This window comes from Anarrhichthys ocellatus, unplaced genomic scaffold (assembly GCF_004355925.1).
Source record: "Anarrhichthys ocellatus isolate YVR2014 unplaced genomic scaffold, GSC_Weel_1.0 scaffold10, whole genome shotgun sequence".
Taxonomy (NCBI): Eukaryota; Metazoa; Chordata; class Actinopteri; order Perciformes; family Anarhichadidae; genus Anarrhichthys; species Anarrhichthys ocellatus.
Genome location: NW_022280040.1, coordinates 9,620,342 through 9,640,388, shown reverse-complemented (window position 1 = coordinate 9,640,388; position 20,047 = coordinate 9,620,342). Strand labels below are relative to the sequence as shown.

The window sequence follows — 20,047 nt, the reverse complement described above, 5'->3', positions numbered from 1 at the left end:
TGAATCTTGGACATTTTTTCAAAAAAGCACATAAATTGCCATGTGCCACCCTAAACTTTATGGAATTTGATTACATTTTTTTTGTGAGTGTCTCAGTGGGAACCAAAACTCTTTGAGTCAGCCCTGATTGGTTACTGTGTGTCTTTAAATGAGATCTCTATGCATGGGAGGACAGAGATCCTCTGGGTGCTGCCAGAGGCGGGAACACACAGCGGTGGAGAGTTTTCAACATTAACCTGCAAAACACAAATACTTTGTGACATATCCTCATAATCATATCATCCGAATGCAAATGTGCCATTATCCTCCCTCCTGTAAGCACGACTACAAGAAAGCAAGTCGTCCCCACCTGCAATGTTGCACATGCTTCACACAACAGTGCATATCTAATGGTGTATACCTCACCATGTGAAATGTTGAATAATTCATTCACGGCTACATTTCGGTCTTGTCAGAAAGAAACCATAACTGAAGCGGGTGAGTTTTTCAAAAAAAATCAATGGGTCAGGGTTTTGGATAGCATGTTACAGAAATAACAATGTGACCTTTCAATCGGAGTAAGAGCCAGGCTTTGATGCTGTATATTATATTATTGTATAAGTATTCCTTTGGCATTAGTGGGAAGCATTTTAGTGTTGCATGGTGGAGCTCCTACTGTTGGAAAGGAGAACTAAAAGAGAAGATGGCGCACGGCATATCATGGGGGCATGGACACCAAGACAAAGTAAGAATATTTCACCCGAAAGTGATTGCTGAACGTGCCATTCCAAAATGATGCGTTCACATGCCAGCAGACTCCACTCTCCTGGGAAGTCTTTCAACAACACTTTTGGATCCTGTCTGCAGGGATTAGCTTCCATTCAGCCAAGAGTTAAAGTTAGTGAGGTCAGTCACTGCTGTCGGGCCATAAGGTCTTCCTTGCCGCCTGCGTTCCAGTTCATCCCAAACGTGTTTGAGGGAGTTGAGGTTAAAGTTCTGTGTAAGCCAGTGAGGTTGGAAGCACACTCTTGTCTACATTATATGCTATATCATTGGAATGAAGGGGATAAGGGTGTCCACTTATTTTGGCCATAATTGTCAAATTAATGTATTTAAGAAAAGGTACAATAGTTCACTTTTGAAGTAGCATGGAGTACCTCAAAATTGTATTTAGTACAGCACTTGTGGATATGATTTCAGTTCTCATGTACAGTAAATGTGAGCATCTCCTTTCCCATTCCTATTCCTGCAGCCACCACGGTAATTGTAGATCTTCACATGTCGATATTTTACTCCACTGATTGAAGCTTCATAAGATGTGAAAAATCTCCCACTCCCACCAGCATTCCTGGAGTACAATATCTGCTGTTCTTTCACAGCTGAAAAAAAGTCATCAAGGTTGCCATAGTATTTCTGAAGTAAGGATGACGCTATCCTACAGAGAGACAACTCTGTTAAACCTGTGATGGGAATGTGTGTGCTAGAGCCGATTTATTACTGTGCATTATAAAAGGTTTTAAAGGACATAATAAATGGTCCATAGATGACTGAAGAACCAACACTTTAGTAAATGCACAATGTATCTTTGACAAACAAATACTCATCATGAATCACTTATATGTGATCTATCTGTGCATATACTGTGCAGACTAGGTTTCATTGCTTATTCAAGCCATTCATGATGCAACACATGCAAAATATTGACTTCTTACTAAAATGAGTAAAACAAATGTGATTTTCTTATTTGTCAGTTTATTACTCTATTAAATTGAATTACTTTGGTTATTGGAGTGTTGCTTCGACAAAACAAGCAATTTGAAGGTGCCACCTTTTTGTTGGGCATTTCTCCTAAAAATAATGTTTGTGTGGCATTTAATGCTTTCGGCTGTTACATTTTCAGGAAAACATAATTGCTGAATGGATTATGTTCACTGGCAATGTTTCTCTCTAGTCCACAAAGTGCTATGTTCTTGTACCACACAGAGTTCATAAGGAGTCTGTGCTGGTGAACAAATGGTGGACATATGGCATATGTATGTAGAACTACTGAATGGAGCGCTGACTACAGCGGGGCAGGTCTTTTGTTGGTAGCTAGTTAGCTGTTAGCTGCCGGTGGGAGTCCTACGGTGTGTTTGGCTGACGGAACTATACACACAGCAGGACTGGTAGTTTCTGTTCAGAGGGAGAATTTCACAGTCAACATGAAGTGTTACACTGTGAACTGCAGACAGCTGCATAGACTGTGTGAGATGGACGAGTGAAAAAAAACGGGGCGAGGCCAAATTCAGTTTGTATTCTTTCAATCAAACATTACAGCGGTGTGTGTGTGTTGCACACACACCTGGCAGACATCTGCACTCTTCTGAGTGCACTTTTCTAGTCTGAAAAAGTTTTCCATACTTATGATAAGGAATTAAATGTCCTGACCCACTTCAATAATGGTACCTCTTGTTTTCATTAGCAGCAGCTCCATCGTTCAGTCATAGTGCACTCTGCCCATTAGGAGTTAGAACTATTGACAGCGTCTCCCTACTCTCACCATTTCCTGTGTTTTGTCATCACTCAGAGCAACGGAGCTGATTCACATGGTGCCTCTCCATACGCCAGTGTGAGGAAATGTGGTTTTGAAAGTCAATGACTCTGGCTCTGTCATAGGATTGATTTTCTTTGGTCAGTTGTTCAAGATGTCATATTTCCAATTACACAGCTATTACTTCGTGTCAGATATGATTTGCAGTTACTTTCAGTTACTCCAACGGTTTCACTCTTTCCCTTCTGTGTTTGAGCTGGATGTAAATAAGCTGTGTGTAAACTTCCCCCTGTGTAAAACAGATTGACTCTTGACATTCTCCCCCTCCTTCCCAACAGGCACTGCCTGTGTTTGTATTGTAAATCAGATCTTGTGAATTCATAATTAATCCGAGTATAAAACGTGGGTTGGGAATATGAAAAACCCTCGTCTTTTAAAGACCATAAAATATATTCATCTGCTGTTTTCGTTCACGTATCTGCTTACAAAAGCTGTCAGTTTAATATCCAAAACTAAATGTTCACCAATATCTGCATCACGGTAAATTTCATAAAATGTTAACTGTACAGAAATACAGTGTTCATATCTCACTGTAACTACTGCATAAACCAATGTGCATTAGAGAGACTACTTCCTGTTGGGAGGCTGTATATTCTTCAGCAGGACCTTTCAGGCTGCATGTTTTCAGAGTTGGCAGCAAATACAACAATTTCTTTGATTCCTGAGCAGCAAGTTGTGTTGGCAGGGTAAGTGCTCAGGGGTAACCGTACCACAGTATTCTGTACTGAGCGAAGAGTATATGTTTTTTTAATGGCGGTGTGCGGTGTAACCTTGATGCTCGTCAGCCGTATAAGAATTAGAAGTGTTGCGGGAGGCAAACAAATGTCCAGTCCTACCCTGCTGATGTGTGTCTCCCAGCTCCAGCAGAGTCCGCTGCCTCCACCATTTGTCTGTGTCCACAGCCATTCCCGTGCACACACCCACCCGAACCAGCAGCTTGAAATGAGATTCACTCAAGTGCGTAATCCCTCCGTTCTGCTTAGCTGTGATTAATTGACCAAATATCTCTTATGTATGGAGGGTTTACAGAACCAGTTTGCACCATTTATAAAAGAGAAGAAAAAAAAAAAGACACTGGCTATTCTGTACGCAGCAAACAAATATGTCCTGATGCAAGTTAAAAAGCTCGTAAACTTGTCCGCAGAACACATTGTAATCTCAGTGCATCGTTAAAAGCTCTCCAGCAATTAACCCCCCTGGCAAAATGATCCACTGACCTGTCGTTAAAAACATGTCAAGGAAATAGACATCCTGCAGAGAAATGGCTCTTTGGATCGATACCCGAGTAACCCTTGTGCAGCTTGTCGTTAGGGAGAGGCGTTTGTGCTTACAGATTTTCACACTCATACACTGTATGTGCAAGAAGGCTCTCCTGGCCCTCATTAATAACAAACCCTCAGTGAAATCTATGCACTTTGCACAAATGTCACGTTGGTTTGCAGCCTGTTTGCTACTATTTTACTGTTATTTTTTCCGAGAAAATTGTTTCGAAATTCATACACCATGTTTTAAAACGAACAGCATCAAGCATGAGATGCTGTTTCAGCAAGTAAAGACACTTGCACAGGTGGGAGTTTTTAAGGTGATATTCTCAGGTTATTGAACCGACGGCTATTAGTGCAAGCTCCCTATATGGGATGTTTCCGCTGTGACACATGCATCTCCACATTGTTAGTGAATGATGTCCAGAGTCTGCTAAGCCTTCCTCGATTGGCATACAGAACAGGAAGGAGCTGGGGCCTCATACCTAATGTGAGATTCTAGTCACTTGGAAAGCTCTCTTTTGAAATAAACAGTCTATGCCTCACTTGTGTGCAGGTAACCACAGGCGAGAAATGTTCAAAATCCAGAACCAATCAAAACTCTTGCACAGTGGCTGGCAGAATACTGATTGAGACTTCCCAGACGGTGAGGATACAGCTTGCATCATTAGTCAGAGAAACACACCCCAACCTTGCTCTTCCAATAAAATATGGTATTATTTTTAATTTGTCAGGACTCTCACCAAGGGGGCTCCTGTTTGTGTCCTGTGTGAAACCTAAAGTAAACGTTGAGTTTACGCTTGTTATGTAGAGGCGCTTGTTATTTATAGTTATGGTGTCACGCTATTTCGTTGCTGTGCCGTTATTTTGTTACTATTTTAACACAAACCATGACCTTCTTTCTAACCTAAAATAACAAATTGTTTCATAACCTCAACCAAGCGGTATTGTGCGTTTCTGCAAGCGTGATACGAGGCTGACATGACACGTATTCAAGAAATGTGTTTTTGCTTTTCAACATTATCCTGTGGTTTGCAATGTTTTTGCAAAACACAATGGCAAACCCTGAACAGAACATGCCCATCTACCACAAAACAGTCCCATTTGGCAGTAATGTAACATCTACATTTCAGGAAGTGTGATCTATTTTTTTCTGTCGGTGACAAAAAAGAAAAATACCGATCTACAGTTTCAAGTAGAGTCATTACTTATAATTTAATATACTGAGCACGTCCACTTTAGAGCCCGTTTGAAGCTGTGTGCCAACTCTGGATGTGGACCAGAGACACAGTTGTGTTGGCAGGAAGAACTGGGCCTGGATGATAGATGAAGCTGGAGGCAGTATGCTGAGTAGCCTCTGACGTCTTCGAGACCCCTGCCTCTCCATGTCCACTTCCCTCTCCCTCTCATCCCACTGCTCGCCTCCTCGTCTCTGATGCCTAATCTGTCTCCTCAGCAAGCACACTCTTTAGTTTATAGACCTTCACCCCCTCCCCTCCCCTCCTCCACTTGTCCATGACGCATCACCTTCCATTCTCTTCATGTCTCCTCTGCAGCCTAATTGATGAGTGAACACTAACAAGTTACCCTCCCTCCATCTCTCCATCATGTCCTGGGTTCTCTCTCTCTCTCTCTCTCTCTCTCTCTCTCTCTCTCTCTCTCTCTCTCTCTCTCTCGTGCTGTCCATCTCCTCATCCTACACCCGCGCCCATTGCTTTCACTGCTCTGTTCATTATTCATTAAGTTTCCCTTTGGATCCAGAGAGAGCAAAAGCACGGCTGAATTCATGGGCAGACTCAACAGCCGGCCCAAGGGTACCTGAGCAAAATTAGTGTGTGTGTGTGTGTGTGGAAGAGAGCGTGGAGGAGTGGGAGGTAGAACGAGACAGTATGACTGATTGACAAACAGACCAATTGATTGACAGAAACGAATAGAGAGGAAAAAGAAAGAGTGAAAGTCAAAGCATAAGAGTGTTCTACCCAAAAAAAGAAAAAATAGAGCAGCCAGGCTGAGAAGTGTTCGTAGCAGGATGTGATTGTATTTTGAAACCCCAAAAAATGCTTTCTGTGGACGAGTGGATAAGTGAGGCATATCTGAGTTTGTGCGATTAAAGGGCAGAACAGGTTCTTAGTTGTGTTGGATTTTGTTATTATTCTGTAAAGGGGATAAAGGAGGGGTTATGTTGACATCATGAAGTCAGCAATCCCACACACGGAGAAAATGACACTGAACACATTAGAACGGTATTTTCCTCTTCATGTCATCATCCATTGTTTTGATTTGTAAAAAGTATGGAAGCTGAAAAGAGAACACAGCCAACTACTGATGCACCCTGTTGTCTGTAGACAGAAGCTATGTATTGTGGGCAGAGGTGTACACTTAATGGGATGAGTGGTTGTAAGGATACAGGATACTGACAGTCCATTGTTTCAGCCCATTAAAAGCCCACAATGTTCTTCTTAACTATTGAAAAGCTACACACTTTCTTTCTTAGGCAAGGCCATACAAGCTAATTAAACTCCATGAATCGTCAGAATATTTTTCCCAAAATCCACTGCTTTGATGTTGACCTCACTCTCCTAACTCTTCTGCACTAACTGGAGTAATTGGTAGCCGTGCTTTGCTGATGGCGCTATCGAGATTCTGGGGGATGAAAGTAACTCAACTCTTGATGATTGCCAAATCTCAAGCAGAAAAACTAAACGACTCTTCATGTTTTCTTTATGAAATATTGGACTGCTAGACTGTTTATGTCTGGAAACTGCCAAGGACGTCAGCTGACATTACGGTCTTTCAAGGGCTGAAGCAGTTGTAAAGCGAGAGTGAAGGTACTGTGTGGAAATGACTGGACGACTGAGAGAACTGAGTCATGGAGCCAATGAGCTAGATTGTATTGTGTGAGCATGTTGGTCCCCATCTTAGCCTTTTAATTGTAGTGAGACCATTTTTCTTTTGAAACTATGTCCTCACTTACAAGAACAAAGTACAGGCCGCGGGCAATCAGAGGATGTATGGCTTTCCAAGATATATTGACAATAAGAGGAAGCGCTCACCATCCAAACGCAGGAAAATACAATTCTTGCAGAAACCTCCAAATGTGAAAAGTTTTGATGCCAAATCACAGCACATTATGTTTTTTATGATGTCCCTACAGGTCTTTCGGCAATTTTTATCAATTCTCTATGGTCAAAAAAGGTTAAATTTACCACCAAATCTGTGTTATAAATGGTATCAATGCAAACAACAATTTATAAGCCCCTGAAAAATGCACCCAGGTCCGGGTTACTCAGTCAGAATATCGGTGAAATCTACTGCTTGGAGGTAATGAACAGAAGTATTTTGCCCGTGGTGAAGTTAAAAGTTAGTAGGGCAAAAAACGTACATAATTTGAGCTTGCAATGGCAGAGTGATGCTTTTCCTGTAGGCTCTCCTCTGCTCGTGCTCGTTGACTCCAGGAAAGTGAGGAAAAGTTCGGGTTATCCAGCATTCATGCAGCGTTAGCAGCCAAAGTCAACTGCAGTCAATGAGCCGCTGTCTTCCCGCTGCGGATGACATGTTGGACTGCAGGGTCCTGAAGCTCTGCCCATGAGGCTACACAGAGTCTCTGCTTTTGTTTTTTTGTGAAGACGTGTTCAATAACAATAAATTTATTGTTATTGAACACGTCTTGTGTCCAAATTGCACCAAATTCGACAAAGCACCTCATGGGCCCCCCCAGCAATACACCAAGTTCTATGCAATGCTATAAAGGTATTACTAAATAGTTGCCTATGTTTTCTAACTGTTTTAATGCTTTTGTTAACATTTCACATAGATGTTGACCATATGAAGTCAGAGAGACATGACATCATGAATCTTGAATGCAATACGTCACAAAAACTATTTCTTCATTTTGATTTCACGCTGAGGTTTTGGCATGGGAGTTTGAAACACTTATTTCCTGTTTTAAAAAAAAGATATAATAAATCAGTGCAACATTTAGTCTGCAGCCCCCACAAGTCTGGCCAGAGTTTGAGCCAGCATGGGTGCAGTTTTCTTGATTGCTGAAGCTCTCTATCCTACTGGGACAGTCTAGGAAGGTAGGCTGTGTCTGGCACTAGGTGTGTGTGTGTGTGTTTGTGTGTAAGAAAATAAGACGGGGAGAACGTTCCTGATCACTATCTTATATAATCACGTGTTAATAGAGTAGCAGAGGAGGAGAGGGAGATAATGGAGAGAGAGGTAGTGGGGGAGGCCGGTCCGAGCCTGATAGCTACGGATTGATGTGAAAACCGACCAATCGGATGCCTCCCTCTGCCTGAGCCGCCGCAGTAGCCGGGCGGGATTGGAGGATGCTTCGGAGGAGAGATGCCCACACACACACACACACACGCACACTCACACGGAAGGAGAGGGAGAGTATCGGCTCTCCGCAAGCCGTGCAGTCAAGCTCTGCTCTGGAGAGGATGGCAGCATTACTTTACAACTGAAGGAGAGACGGAGGAAAAGAGAAATGAGGAACAAACTCAAACTCGTGCATCTTTTTCGCCGTTAATCAGTTGCCATGCGTGTTCACGCGGACAGGTAAGAGAGACAAATAAGTTTGTGTGGCTTTGAGCTGTTATCTGTATTGGAGTGTAAGTTTTGCCATTGCACCTGTGCGCGTGACAGAGGCGCGGGCGTGTGCCCCCGCCTATAGCCCTAATGCGTTGCGGTTGACAGAGCTGGCAAATCAATAGGAGTATTGTGCGCGAGGGAGCATGTGCGCGCGCTCATAAGCAGCGAGTTTGACTGTGTGCGTATTTGCAAATTAATTTTTGGCAAAGAGCAGAAAGAAGCAAGAGAGCGCGCACTTTTCTCGCACTCATTTTTCCGGCTATAAGGAGTGGACGTGGCTCTCGCCTCAATTTTTGCTCCCTGGGGTGTCGTTGCGCACAGCGCCTCGGTGGAGTTATGAATGATAGACAGGCTTCCGTAACAGAGTGGGAGTTGGAGGCTATCCGATTCTCTCCAATACGTGTGCCGCACCAGTGTAGCCAGACTGGCATTTACGCGCACTGCAGGAAACAGGAGTCCACTCTGACTGCAGCCTCTCTAGAAGTCGAGCTCTCTCTCCGCGCCAGATCCCATCTGTTACTGGGAGAAACACATAAAGACGCCTCAGTCATCTGAATGCCCTGACAGTCGTGTGTGTGTGTGTGTGTGTGTGTGTGTGTAGAGAAAGATGCGTGAGCCAAGTGCCAGATGCTTGGCTGTCCCTGTTAATGTTGCATTGATTGGCTTCTGGTGAGCTGCATGGTTGCCAATCTTCAGCACTGCATCTTTTTCTTTCTTTTTTTTGCAAGGTGATCAGCTCTCTGATGTGTTTGCAAATGTTTGGGGAAAAGATGGTGTCATGTGATTGCAGTTGTGCTACAGTCTGTTGGGAGGAAAAAAAAAGCTGTGGATTGATGTGTTTCCCGTATTCCCATTTCCCATAATGATATTGATGCAGATAACATGCAAATGTTATGTACATGTATGATCAGAACCACTGTGCTGAGGGAGAAGTTTTAATGATTTGTTTTTTCTTTAGTTGGGCCCTGGGGACATAATATAGCAGTTTCTATTTAACCATGAGGATGGGGCTAGGGCTACAATAAATTCATATTTTCATGATCACTTCACTCCGTTAATTATTCCGCTGATAATTGGTTAATTTCTTGCTCTATACCATCGGAAATTAGTAAAACATGTCCATCACTAGAATCCATTTGCAATCATGCAAACCGAAGAAATTCAGATAATCCCTACATTTGAGAACCTTTTATCCAGCAACGGTTGACATTTTTGCTCATTAATCATTGGCGATTGTGCAACAGAGTGGCATACAATATGTAATCACAAAGACTTGTGTGGCTTGCACTGAAGGCAACAGACTCAGAAGGCCCCCTGCCGCATCTTCCGAACCTTTCAGTGGTACTTTATTCCCTCGTAAAAGCTATTATCACTCACTTTTCCCGCATTTGAGATGTGCAGGGCAAGACTTACTGTAACAGGAGCGCTACATAACAGCTCACCTAAACTTTGAATTAACCATCACAACAGCTGACACATCAACAGAGAGAAGTCATGTAAAATGTGGAATTTAAAGCCACCACGCAGTAAATGTTCAGCTCTATGGAAACAAAATGAAGCAGCTGACCGAGTTCCGAAGAAGCCTTTTAGTTGGTCCTTGAATTTGAGATTAACTGGTCATACAATTGGTCGATTTAATCTGGCAAGTGGAACACTCTGGAATTGCATGGCAACTTATGAAAAGCATAGCCTGCCAGCTGCACTGGCTGTAAGTAATGATTTGTTACATACATACAGCATACGTTTACAATGATACAACACTACTCGGAGAGAAAACCTGCACCTAACTGGTCATTTTGACCTGAATGTTTGATTTTCTGGATAACCAGCTAATCTAATGTTTAATTGGCTCCACAGTGAGGCGGGTTTCCTCAACAACACATACAAAATGCTTGTTGTCCCTGCAATGACCGGACCAAATGATCATTTAACCTATTGTTAGGCTATCCCACCACACTAGACCAACACCTGTCTGAAAGCCGTCCTAAAGCGAACTGCAAATGTTCTGAGAGGACAAAGGCAGCCTCACTACCCTTTATTAGATACTCTTTGTTGATATAATAGTATGTGTGTTTCCTTGTTTGAAAAGGGCACCAAGCTAATTACACCATTATTAACCTAACTGAAGACAAGCAACGCAGGGAAATGTCTGTTTTACTTACGGGCAAACTCCAGTGTTTGAATATCAAACTGTGTGTGATGTCGACATCATGATAACTGCATGAAGCTCACTTACGTTGATCACTCAAATCCCGCATTTGCTGCCTGTTACACAAACTCTACCCCTGAAGAAGTGTTGTGAACTCAAGTGTGAACAATTGTGCAATAATCAGTCACTGACGACAGCGTGCCTACAGCAGAGCAGACATTTTCAACTGTGTGTTGCTCAGCATGGTGGCAAGGTGCAACACCATCAAATAATTACGTCAAACTTTACTCAATTTAAGATCGCACATTAACGATTGTTTACTCACTCACTGCTGCTGTTTGGATTCTGAATAAGGAACAGAACATTTTATATAACTGAAGCATGTTAGTTTACCTGCCAACAGCACTGTGACATGTTAAAATAACTAGCTTAAAATAATCAGCTTTTTAAAATAATGTCCTATAATTACTAACAATTAACACATAGTGAAGGTTCATCACAGACTGGTCCTGTCTGCACATTTCCTCCCAATACCATAGATAAGCAAATGTACATGCATGATAACTATCAATTTTGATACCCCGGTATGCCGTGATACCAGTAAAACCTAATTATGAAAAGCCAATTTTGGGCTGTTTATCCTGGCCACGATAATTGGGATTCACAATATTAACCCCGGAAAGTAATAAATCATAAGGTCCTCTTGCATAAATGGAATTATCCTGATAATGGAAATTCACCATTATCGACTTATTGTGAGTGTATTTGATGGCAATCCGCGGTAAAATTCTTTATCTTCCCATCCCTACATGGGTTCATATATACATGAATATATACATTAAAAGGTGCACAATTTTACACAATCAATCACTTTCCCGTGGCTCTGGAGGGGTCTAAGAAAAAAGACCTGATGATGTCATCAGGCTTATTTTCCATCTTGCCTTCGGCTTGGTGACTAATAGAAATCCTCTGTTGCAAACTGGAGGTGTGGAGTGGAGAAAGGCTTTAACAAAAGATTCTATGAAGTTGCGTTATGGGAATTGCATGTAGGACCCAGTATTTTTGGAGACAGATCCATACTTGGGATTAAATGCCAGGGCATACTGTATCTGCATCTGATGCTGGGATTTCTCTCACACGTAACATCACGGAAGTGGAATTTTAAGTAGCGGCATCACGTACTTACCTTTTCTCTCGATCATGCCAAATCAATCCTAAGAGCAAGATGCATCAAGAGTTCACGGTCCACCCAGAAACGATTCACCCCAGGTGGCTCCAGTGTGATGGCCGCCATAGTGTTTACAATGATATCACCTGCAGACAGGAGAAAGAACTGCAGATTATTGTTCCAAGAGCACAGTCGAAGGGCCATTCAAAAGATGAATCATGCCTTCCTCCAAACATTAACAGTCTCTTTGCAGATAGTGAACAAAGAATGGTCATTCACCGTCTCTGCCTGCCAACCAAGACTGACAATGTAGGGGTTTTCTGCAAGTAAGAATTATAGCTTTGACAAGTTAAGTGATTGGTCTTGTCAGCGATGCAATCTGCTTCTAAATCCAGGGTGCGACAAGGTAAAAATAATTCCTTGCTTTTAATGCTGCAGTGTGATGTTATTGTCTGGTTTACTAAAATAAATAACGGATGAGTTTTGACATTTGGTTTCTTATCAGACATGCTTCCTTTTTGGGAATGCATAGACCGTTTTACAGCCGACGTCATCAACAATGTGAGTGTGTATGTTGGCAGTGGTAGTGGCGTTTTTCCAGCCATCCAGACGAGTTAGCAACATTTAAACATTGAAATAAAACTGTTGCCAGGATCAAAATGTCAGATTTTTGCGTTTTCTACAGAATTCCGACAAGATCATGACCGTTTTCGAGCAACAAGTGTTTCAGTTTAAAGAGTGACCGTGTTAACTGGTGAGTCTCAGCCGAATGCGTCTGTGGTTGCTTGTAGTAATGGCAGCAGATGGAAACATGAATGAAGTATGAAAGTATCCTCATTAAAGCCTTCAATAAATTGAAAACACATTCTCATCTGTGTTCATTATCGACCCCAACCATTTACGTAACTAGCTAAGAGCAACAACGGACACATTTGGCTGAAAGTCACCAATTAAACCGCAACACCGGCAGCATCTATGGCTACATAATGTTAACCACGTTGACTCCCACTGGACTGAACAAAGATGCTCCCGTTTGTAGAACCCATTTTGATCTAGCATCTAGTGACTTGTATGCTTCTACTTTCTCGCCGGTGTAACATCAGGCGCTAGGTCTCTCCACCAAGTACATGTATATATCTGGTCACTAAATATTGGGCCGCTTGCTAATGTATTCTCCCCACTCACTAAAATCAAACAGGTCTGGAAAGTCAGTTTGTTTATGTTGTTTATAATGTTAAGCTATTACATGTACTTCCAAACTGTGTGCGAAAACCTAATGTACGCAAAAACAAAGGCTTTTTAACTGCGTTTGAACGTTAAGTGAAAGCTTTGGTCATCGGACCATCATCGGCACGACTTACAGACCATGTGCTTCTGGAGACTTAAATAGGCCTTAAACAGTGCAAGCAATGGCCAGTCTTGTGACAGGTGGTAAGAGATAGAAGGTGTTCTCCATGAACTCATCAGCTAGGTAGGTGTGATCAAAAGATTTGGTGCTAATCATGCAGAAAGGGAGAACACCTTGGATGCATTTGGCTTCTCTTACTTTGGGGAAAACAAAAGTCATGCAGGAATTATTTCTTAATAGAAACCAAAAGATTGACTCATCAATAGCACCGGGAAGAGAAAACATCAGGGTCCTGTACCTTTAACTCACCATTTCTGGCCTGCTATCATCTAGCTTGTCCTTTTTTAAATTTATTTAGACTTTAATTTCTTTCTGTGGGACACAGAGCAGTCTGCCTCATGCTGACGTTATTGCACTGTGGGTTTCGTCAGTATGGGTGAAAGCAACATTAGAATGATTCATCTCCTGCTCTCACCGTCAGTGACGAATAGGCAGCAAAGCGTTTCCTTAAAGAACACTCAGCAGAGTGAGAGGAAGTCTGAGTTTGATCATGACAGAGCACATTTATGTGATTTTGACCTCAGGAAAACTAACGATAAAGTTGTCCCTAATTGGCAAAATGAAATGCTTTTGAGGATTTGAATGTGTCACAAGCGTTCATTTTTTTGGCAGCCTTTCATTATATGATTATGATATTCTATTTCTGTTTTTTCAAGACAGGTTAGATTTATCCAAAAACATCATTCCTGCTAAGTGGACGCTAATAATATCTATTTGCGCTCCTCCTAACTTCCAGAAGGGTAGAGGCAGTGAAACAGCTAGCATCACAATGTCCTACGCGTCAGCAAAGTTTCCAACACATTCCTGTTTGAGGATTTAGATGTGAATTACATAAAAATACAAACCAAGCGATTAAACTCTGCAATCCTTTTTTTTTTTTTTTTTTTGCTGGATGCTTGATTTAAATGTATAAAATAAAAGTGTGATGTAGCATAAAAAATGTGTGATGCACTTAAAACGTCTTTGCAAACCATGAAAACTGAGTCATTTGATTGCCAATATGCTGCATGAATAGTTAATGTACTATTCAGGGTTTGGATTTCCATTTCACATTTGCAAATGTTTGCTCAGAGACTTTCCCTTTTTTAAACAGCTCTTAAGGATGAACTGTCATTATGTAATCACTGCTCGTTTCTGCCTGGGATGCTCGGGGCTGCCTCCAAGTATTTTATTTTGTTCTCCGCTCAAAAGCATCAGGGTTGTGGGTTTGCCTTCGGTCACGTTCGGGAGGTTTCAGCTTCTTAAAGGGAAAGCCTGTGTTTTATTCACCTGGGCACATTCTTTTTCATACCTATCCCCTATTGATTTATATTTTAACCTTAAGGCATTTCACAAACGCTTTTATACTCGGCAGTGAGCACATAATATAGCGGTAGATATTCGGCAACTTGCTGAAGGAGACCTCAGCAGAATGTAAGCATGTTGGTCGAAAAGACTGAGATTCAATTTCAGGTGACGAGGCAGTTTCCACTAGATTCAAGCCAAAATGGTACAAAAAAATAAACGGAAGAAAGTAAGCCATAGTGTGCAACATATTTCAAAGTACGGGACTAAAACAAATTACTTGTCCATACATAATATTCTCAATGAGAAAGTAAAATGTAATTTCTCTTTATTTTTTGTGGAATTGAATGGGTCGTGTTGAGATAATGTAGAATCTTGAAGTGAAACCCTGCAGTGTTTTTCACATTGTTCCCATTCAGTGCTGGGAAGTATTACCTCAACCGCCTGAAAATAGTGCCTTGAAATGGACTCTAACTGAAAAACCGTGTAGTGTCGTGATGGAGAGAAAAGGGGAGTCACGTCAGTTGGTCATCTGTGTCTCGGGGCAATGGGAAAGCCTGATGTGTGGCACTGATAAAACATTTGTGTGCTGTGCAGCCTGTCAGACCCGCTCACCTTTCACATCCAACGCTGGGACGTTGAAATGTGAGAGAGATGTTAATTGGACCGGCGCTTTGTGAGAGCGAGAGTGGGATGGGGGAGCTGGACAGGGCATCCCTACTGAATCACAGATCTGAGGTGGATCAGAGGCGAGCCACGGGGGATGGGGGTGCGAGGGAAAACTGGAATTCTAATGCTGCTTGAATACGAAGACGAGAACGTATGCCTTGGCTTCTATTTTGATACATGCATACAATATTGCTCAAGGATTGGAAAATATCGCCTAATTTCTACTGTCAGTCAACACTGACTGTACTCTGTCGCTACCTTTTTTGCGGTGGTGTGTGAGCAGATTTTCTAAGGACCGTCTCCAGAACTGTGCTTGAACCATTCACTTTGTAGCAACATCTGCCCGCTCCCTCGCCCACGAGGACTGTGCTTGTAAGCTAGTTGCCAAACCGTCAAAGCGTCAGACAGCTCTCCATGTGTTGAAATGAATCTGAATGCTCCTAAAGTTGAGGACCAATTTCAAGCTTAACATCCAGCTATTACCAGAACGACTATTTATATAAGCTCACATCACTATCAACCCGGACAGATTGTATAAAAAAGTGACTGAACATAAATAGTGACTCACCAATTAAACCAAGGGTAAGGCTTCAAGTTGACTTTATGACAAACTGCTTTACACCATTAACGAAACGTATCTGTCCAATCTGCCAAATAAATCTCTCAAAGTAACACAGTGAAAGAAAAAGAGCAACACAATGAACTAAACGCACACCCATCTACAGACTCATAACACGACATCCAGGACCACATTTTGCCACTCACATTGTAAAAACAATACCAGTGAAACAATGTCAGAATCAAGGAAACCCTGTTGGTGATTTAGAGAAAGAGGAAACAAAGGGGTGAGAGGAAGTCATCATTCCTATTTTGCCCACAAATGTGCTCTTTAAATTGATGATTTCCCTTGTTTTTTCATGTTACTGCACTCGATTTAACTTTTAACAGCCTTTCTAATGATGTAAAAAGAAAAGAAAATGTCAGCGTGAAAGCTCTAGTGTGCTGCCAGCCCACATAACATACTGCACACCTCCCTCCTCACACCGACCCTCCGACTCTGCAGTCTACATCACCAGCTTATTCTTTGTTTGGATGGCGAGGCGGCGTAATTCTCTGTTGCGGCTCCTGACACCCCCCACGAGTCTCCGCGGGGACTTGAAAAGCAGTGTGGCGAGCATCTGCGAAACCCCCCCAAATCTCTCGCACTTCACCCTCTCATGAGGGAATCTACCTGGCAGCGAGAAAGCGAGCTTATCTGTGTATGAAATGCTAATGCGAATAGCCCCAGCCCTCCATCGTGGATGAGAACACACGGGCTCTCTCCTCGTTGTAAAACCCACCTGCTCTGTGTGTTTTAGCATGTTGGGAAACGGCGAAGTCTGCCAAACCCCGGTAGCCTCAACCTGAATTTAGACTTCTCAGACATAAAGCGAAGCAAGTGCTGTAGGGGATATGAATATATTTCCACGCTGAATCCTACCTTGTGTCTATTTCTCTTGTTCTATTTGGCAGAGGATGACTTAAATCCCAAAAGCATTAGACGCTCATCCAGGTAGGGCTGAAATGATTAGCCAATTCATTGATAAGTCGACTGTCGGAGGGGAATTTTTTATCAAGCCAATATCCGAAACAATAAATTGGTTTATTAGTAAAAACAATAAACGAATGAATCAATAAATAATAAATAATCATGAGCCCTGCAGTAAAGCATTTGTCATGTGCATAATGCTGATGGAACCTTGTCTGGATGTTGTGCAACAGTGGCTGCAGTGGGAGAAGAGCGAGATGATGATGATGGTGGTGCGCGCTGAAAAACTGTGTTTTTTTCCCTGCAGTGGCCAGCAGATGGGGGCTGTCTGCTCCATCCTGGCACTCCGGCTGTACGATTAGAGCTCAAGAATCCGGCCATTAAACATACGACAGATGGGACATTTTCCATCTTCTACCCAGCTCTCATTAAGCAGCCAAACAACATATAGTTGGGTTGACGAGTGCAGACATGTTTCCTAATTTGACACCAACCAAGCCTCTTGAAAGATCTCCTCCTTCACAGATATAATTAAGGTTGTTTAACTTGGCATGTAAACACGAGGAGACAAAACCATCAGAGGCCTCCCGCTCTCATCTCGGCCGAGCCGTGCGAGGAGTGGTGCGTTTGGGTTTCAGGTAATCAAAGTCGAGGGTTAGGACAGATGGTGTTTGGAGGGTAGTGTAGTGGAAGGACAAGTCGCTGTTGACTCTGGGAGACATGGTGGGAGGGGGTGACTGACACACCATCCAGCCCACATGACTCAGTGGGAGTCATTACTGCAATGGGCCTAATTACCTTCAGGCCTAATCTGTGGTTGAAAACCTGCTGCTTATTGCGTTTAATTACCCACAAGTGTTGGAAAAAGATTGAAATGCAAGGTTGGAGCATTTGTTTTGTTTTGTTTATACTTTTATATGTGCATGAGGGAGAGAAAATAGATGCAGGGATTGTTACAACATGTCATATTTCCAAGCTTCAGATGGCTAATTGCAGCGTCACTGTCGCCCTATACTTCCTGGACTGTTTACACAGAGGGCTTTTACTGTCCTCGTGCTCTACAGGACGAGTGTGTTTGACAGCCAATTTATTTTCTTTCTGTTTCTTTCACAGCTTACACCTTCATTTAATATGTAACCCAGACAGATTTACTATCTGTAGCCTGGAAACTAAATTACTCTTAGCCGTGTCACGATTATCAGATGATTTTAAGGTTGTCTTCTGATGACCATCTGTAATGTGATCTCGGAGGCGATAGCCTTTTTGCTCTCAACATGGACTGTTTACCTGAATTCAACCAAAACCTGTTTGGATGTGATTGGTCAACGCTACTCAGACTACAATAAATCATCCGACATCACAATCTTTTTCGGTCTGCTTATGAATGTAGAATCTGTATAAAGAGATTATATTCTGGCAGGTGTTGAAATATGTGCTGAAAAAATAACCAATCATCTCAATTTTGTGGAAAATCCTCAAATTGCTGGGATTGGGCTTAATAGGCGGAAGGTTAGGGAAGTTGTGACCATGCCATGTCGGAATGCTCCAGCAGAGAAACTGTGATATTCCAGACAGTTTACATCTGTTCTGTGGCTATATGGACAAAACCCTCATCACATCAAGCTAATTTGCAAAAAAAAAGCATGATGTAAAATGCTGACGTGTCTCACAAACCCTAAGCTAGACCAGAGTGGAAAATAGCTCCGAGGCAGTTATTGTAGAACAACAAACCACGAAACCAATTCATTCAGCCATGATCCACGGTGTGTTTTCTAGTAAGATGGCACTGTGGAAATACTACAGTCTGCTTGGCTAAACCCCTGAATCCTTGGCACCTCTTTCCAGCCTATTTGTTTCCTCCAGTTCCGTTGAACCTCCAGGGTGTGCCGCACACACAGAGGATTGCCCCGCTCGTGAAGCTGATCAGACTAATCTGCTTTGATTTATATGGTCCCGACAAGAAATGGAAATACAAGGAAATTAACTGAAACATCTTCAGGTACATTTTAATACTAAGTTAGATGAGCTGACACTGGAGAAGAGGCAACAGGACATTGCTTGGAAACAGGCGCCAACTCGTTCTGAAAAGTGATGTCAATGCGGGCGGAAGTGCCTAACACGTGTATTCTTTGTAATGGCCATCAAATGACTACTTCTCACTTGACTTATTGCCACAGACCATAAAGCAGGGTATGCTTTAGGGCTTGCCTACCTCATGATTAACAGGTTCAGTGTGTTTTCCATTCATGAAAGTTAGTTGTAACATTTTGGTCAATTAAAAATGTCTTATTGAGTGTTCGGTTGACCTTCGCTCCACCCTCTTGTGTCACTTCTGGTTCCTAAATAACAAGATGGCGACTGCCAAAAACCAAGATGGCAGATAAGAGCAGATTCTACATTCATATGCAGAACCTGAAGGCAGCTGACAAGATTTTGCTGTCAGAAATGTTCTGGTTTCTGATTGTAGTCCAATCGCGTTTGAGTAGGTTTTGGTTGAACGCAGGTAAACAGCCGTTGGGTTTGCTATCCACACAGGCTATCGTCTGACAAAGATTACGTTTTTTATTGGTTTAAAATTAACTTATAAACTGGTTATTTGTGAAACAATCTGATTGTACACGTTGTCTCTCAACTCCAACTCCAGTCTCGCATCTCAAATTCCTAATCTGACTGTAAACAATGAGCAGCGCATAGAGCAGGGTTGAGATTAGGGCGAGGTCGAAATGCTGAACTCGAGGCTTTAAAACCGTACAAAAAGTGGTTGACGCCATCGTGACTACGTCTACTTCTTATGTACAGTCTATGCTTAGAGGCAACAACATTTTTGCCAGCAAGTTACCAAATTACATTAATCAAAATGAACCCAAGGTATTTAAGGTCAATGCTTTTACACTGAAACACATTCCACACACAGGATTTAAACAATGGAAGGAAAGAATAGACGAACATGTGCTTATTAAGTTGCTGTGAACAAATATGTCTTCCTTTGGACTAATAATGTAACTCAGCCCTCTGAGACTCTACTGTGTCTTACACTACACAGCTCTGGTATATATTTAGGTTTTTGACTGAAAATACACTGGCCTCTGCAAATAACTCTTAAGTCAAAGTATTTCCTCATAGGAGTATGTACATTCAGTGTAAAGCTACACGTCATAAGCAATGAAATCTTATTATTGGTTTTAGACAAGATGCTAGTGCACTTACTGCATCGATTGGTGCAGAGGATGTGTTTTGGCTCGCCTTCCATTTTGCAGGTTCATGTAGAGCTCCTTTCTGTTCAGCAGAAACAACAAAGAAGAAATAAATAAATTCATGCTCAGGCCTGAGGAACATTTCACAGCAGCGTTACAGTCTGACTTCACATAAGCACATTGCTGTGTCACTAATTTCCTCCTGTGCCGTTTGTATCTG

The 20,047-nt window shown here is 42.2% G+C and overlaps 1 protein-coding gene across 2 annotated transcripts in view; it reads left to right on the top strand.

Annotated features, from left to right (window-relative positions):
• Nucleotides 1-20,047, top strand: part of LOC116385204 (cadherin-18) — a 141,031-nt gene that overhangs the window by 56,589 nt on the left and 64,395 nt on the right. The window contains exon 1 of one of the 2 annotated variants that reach the window (XM_031850457.1): nucleotides 8,208-8,394. The exons of the other annotated variant lie outside the window; for it this stretch is intronic. The gene's annotated coding sequence lies outside the window, so the exon portion shown is untranslated. Of the gene's footprint in view, nucleotides 1-8,207; nucleotides 8,395-20,047 lie in introns of those variants that run through there. 2 annotated transcript variants of the gene reach the window in all.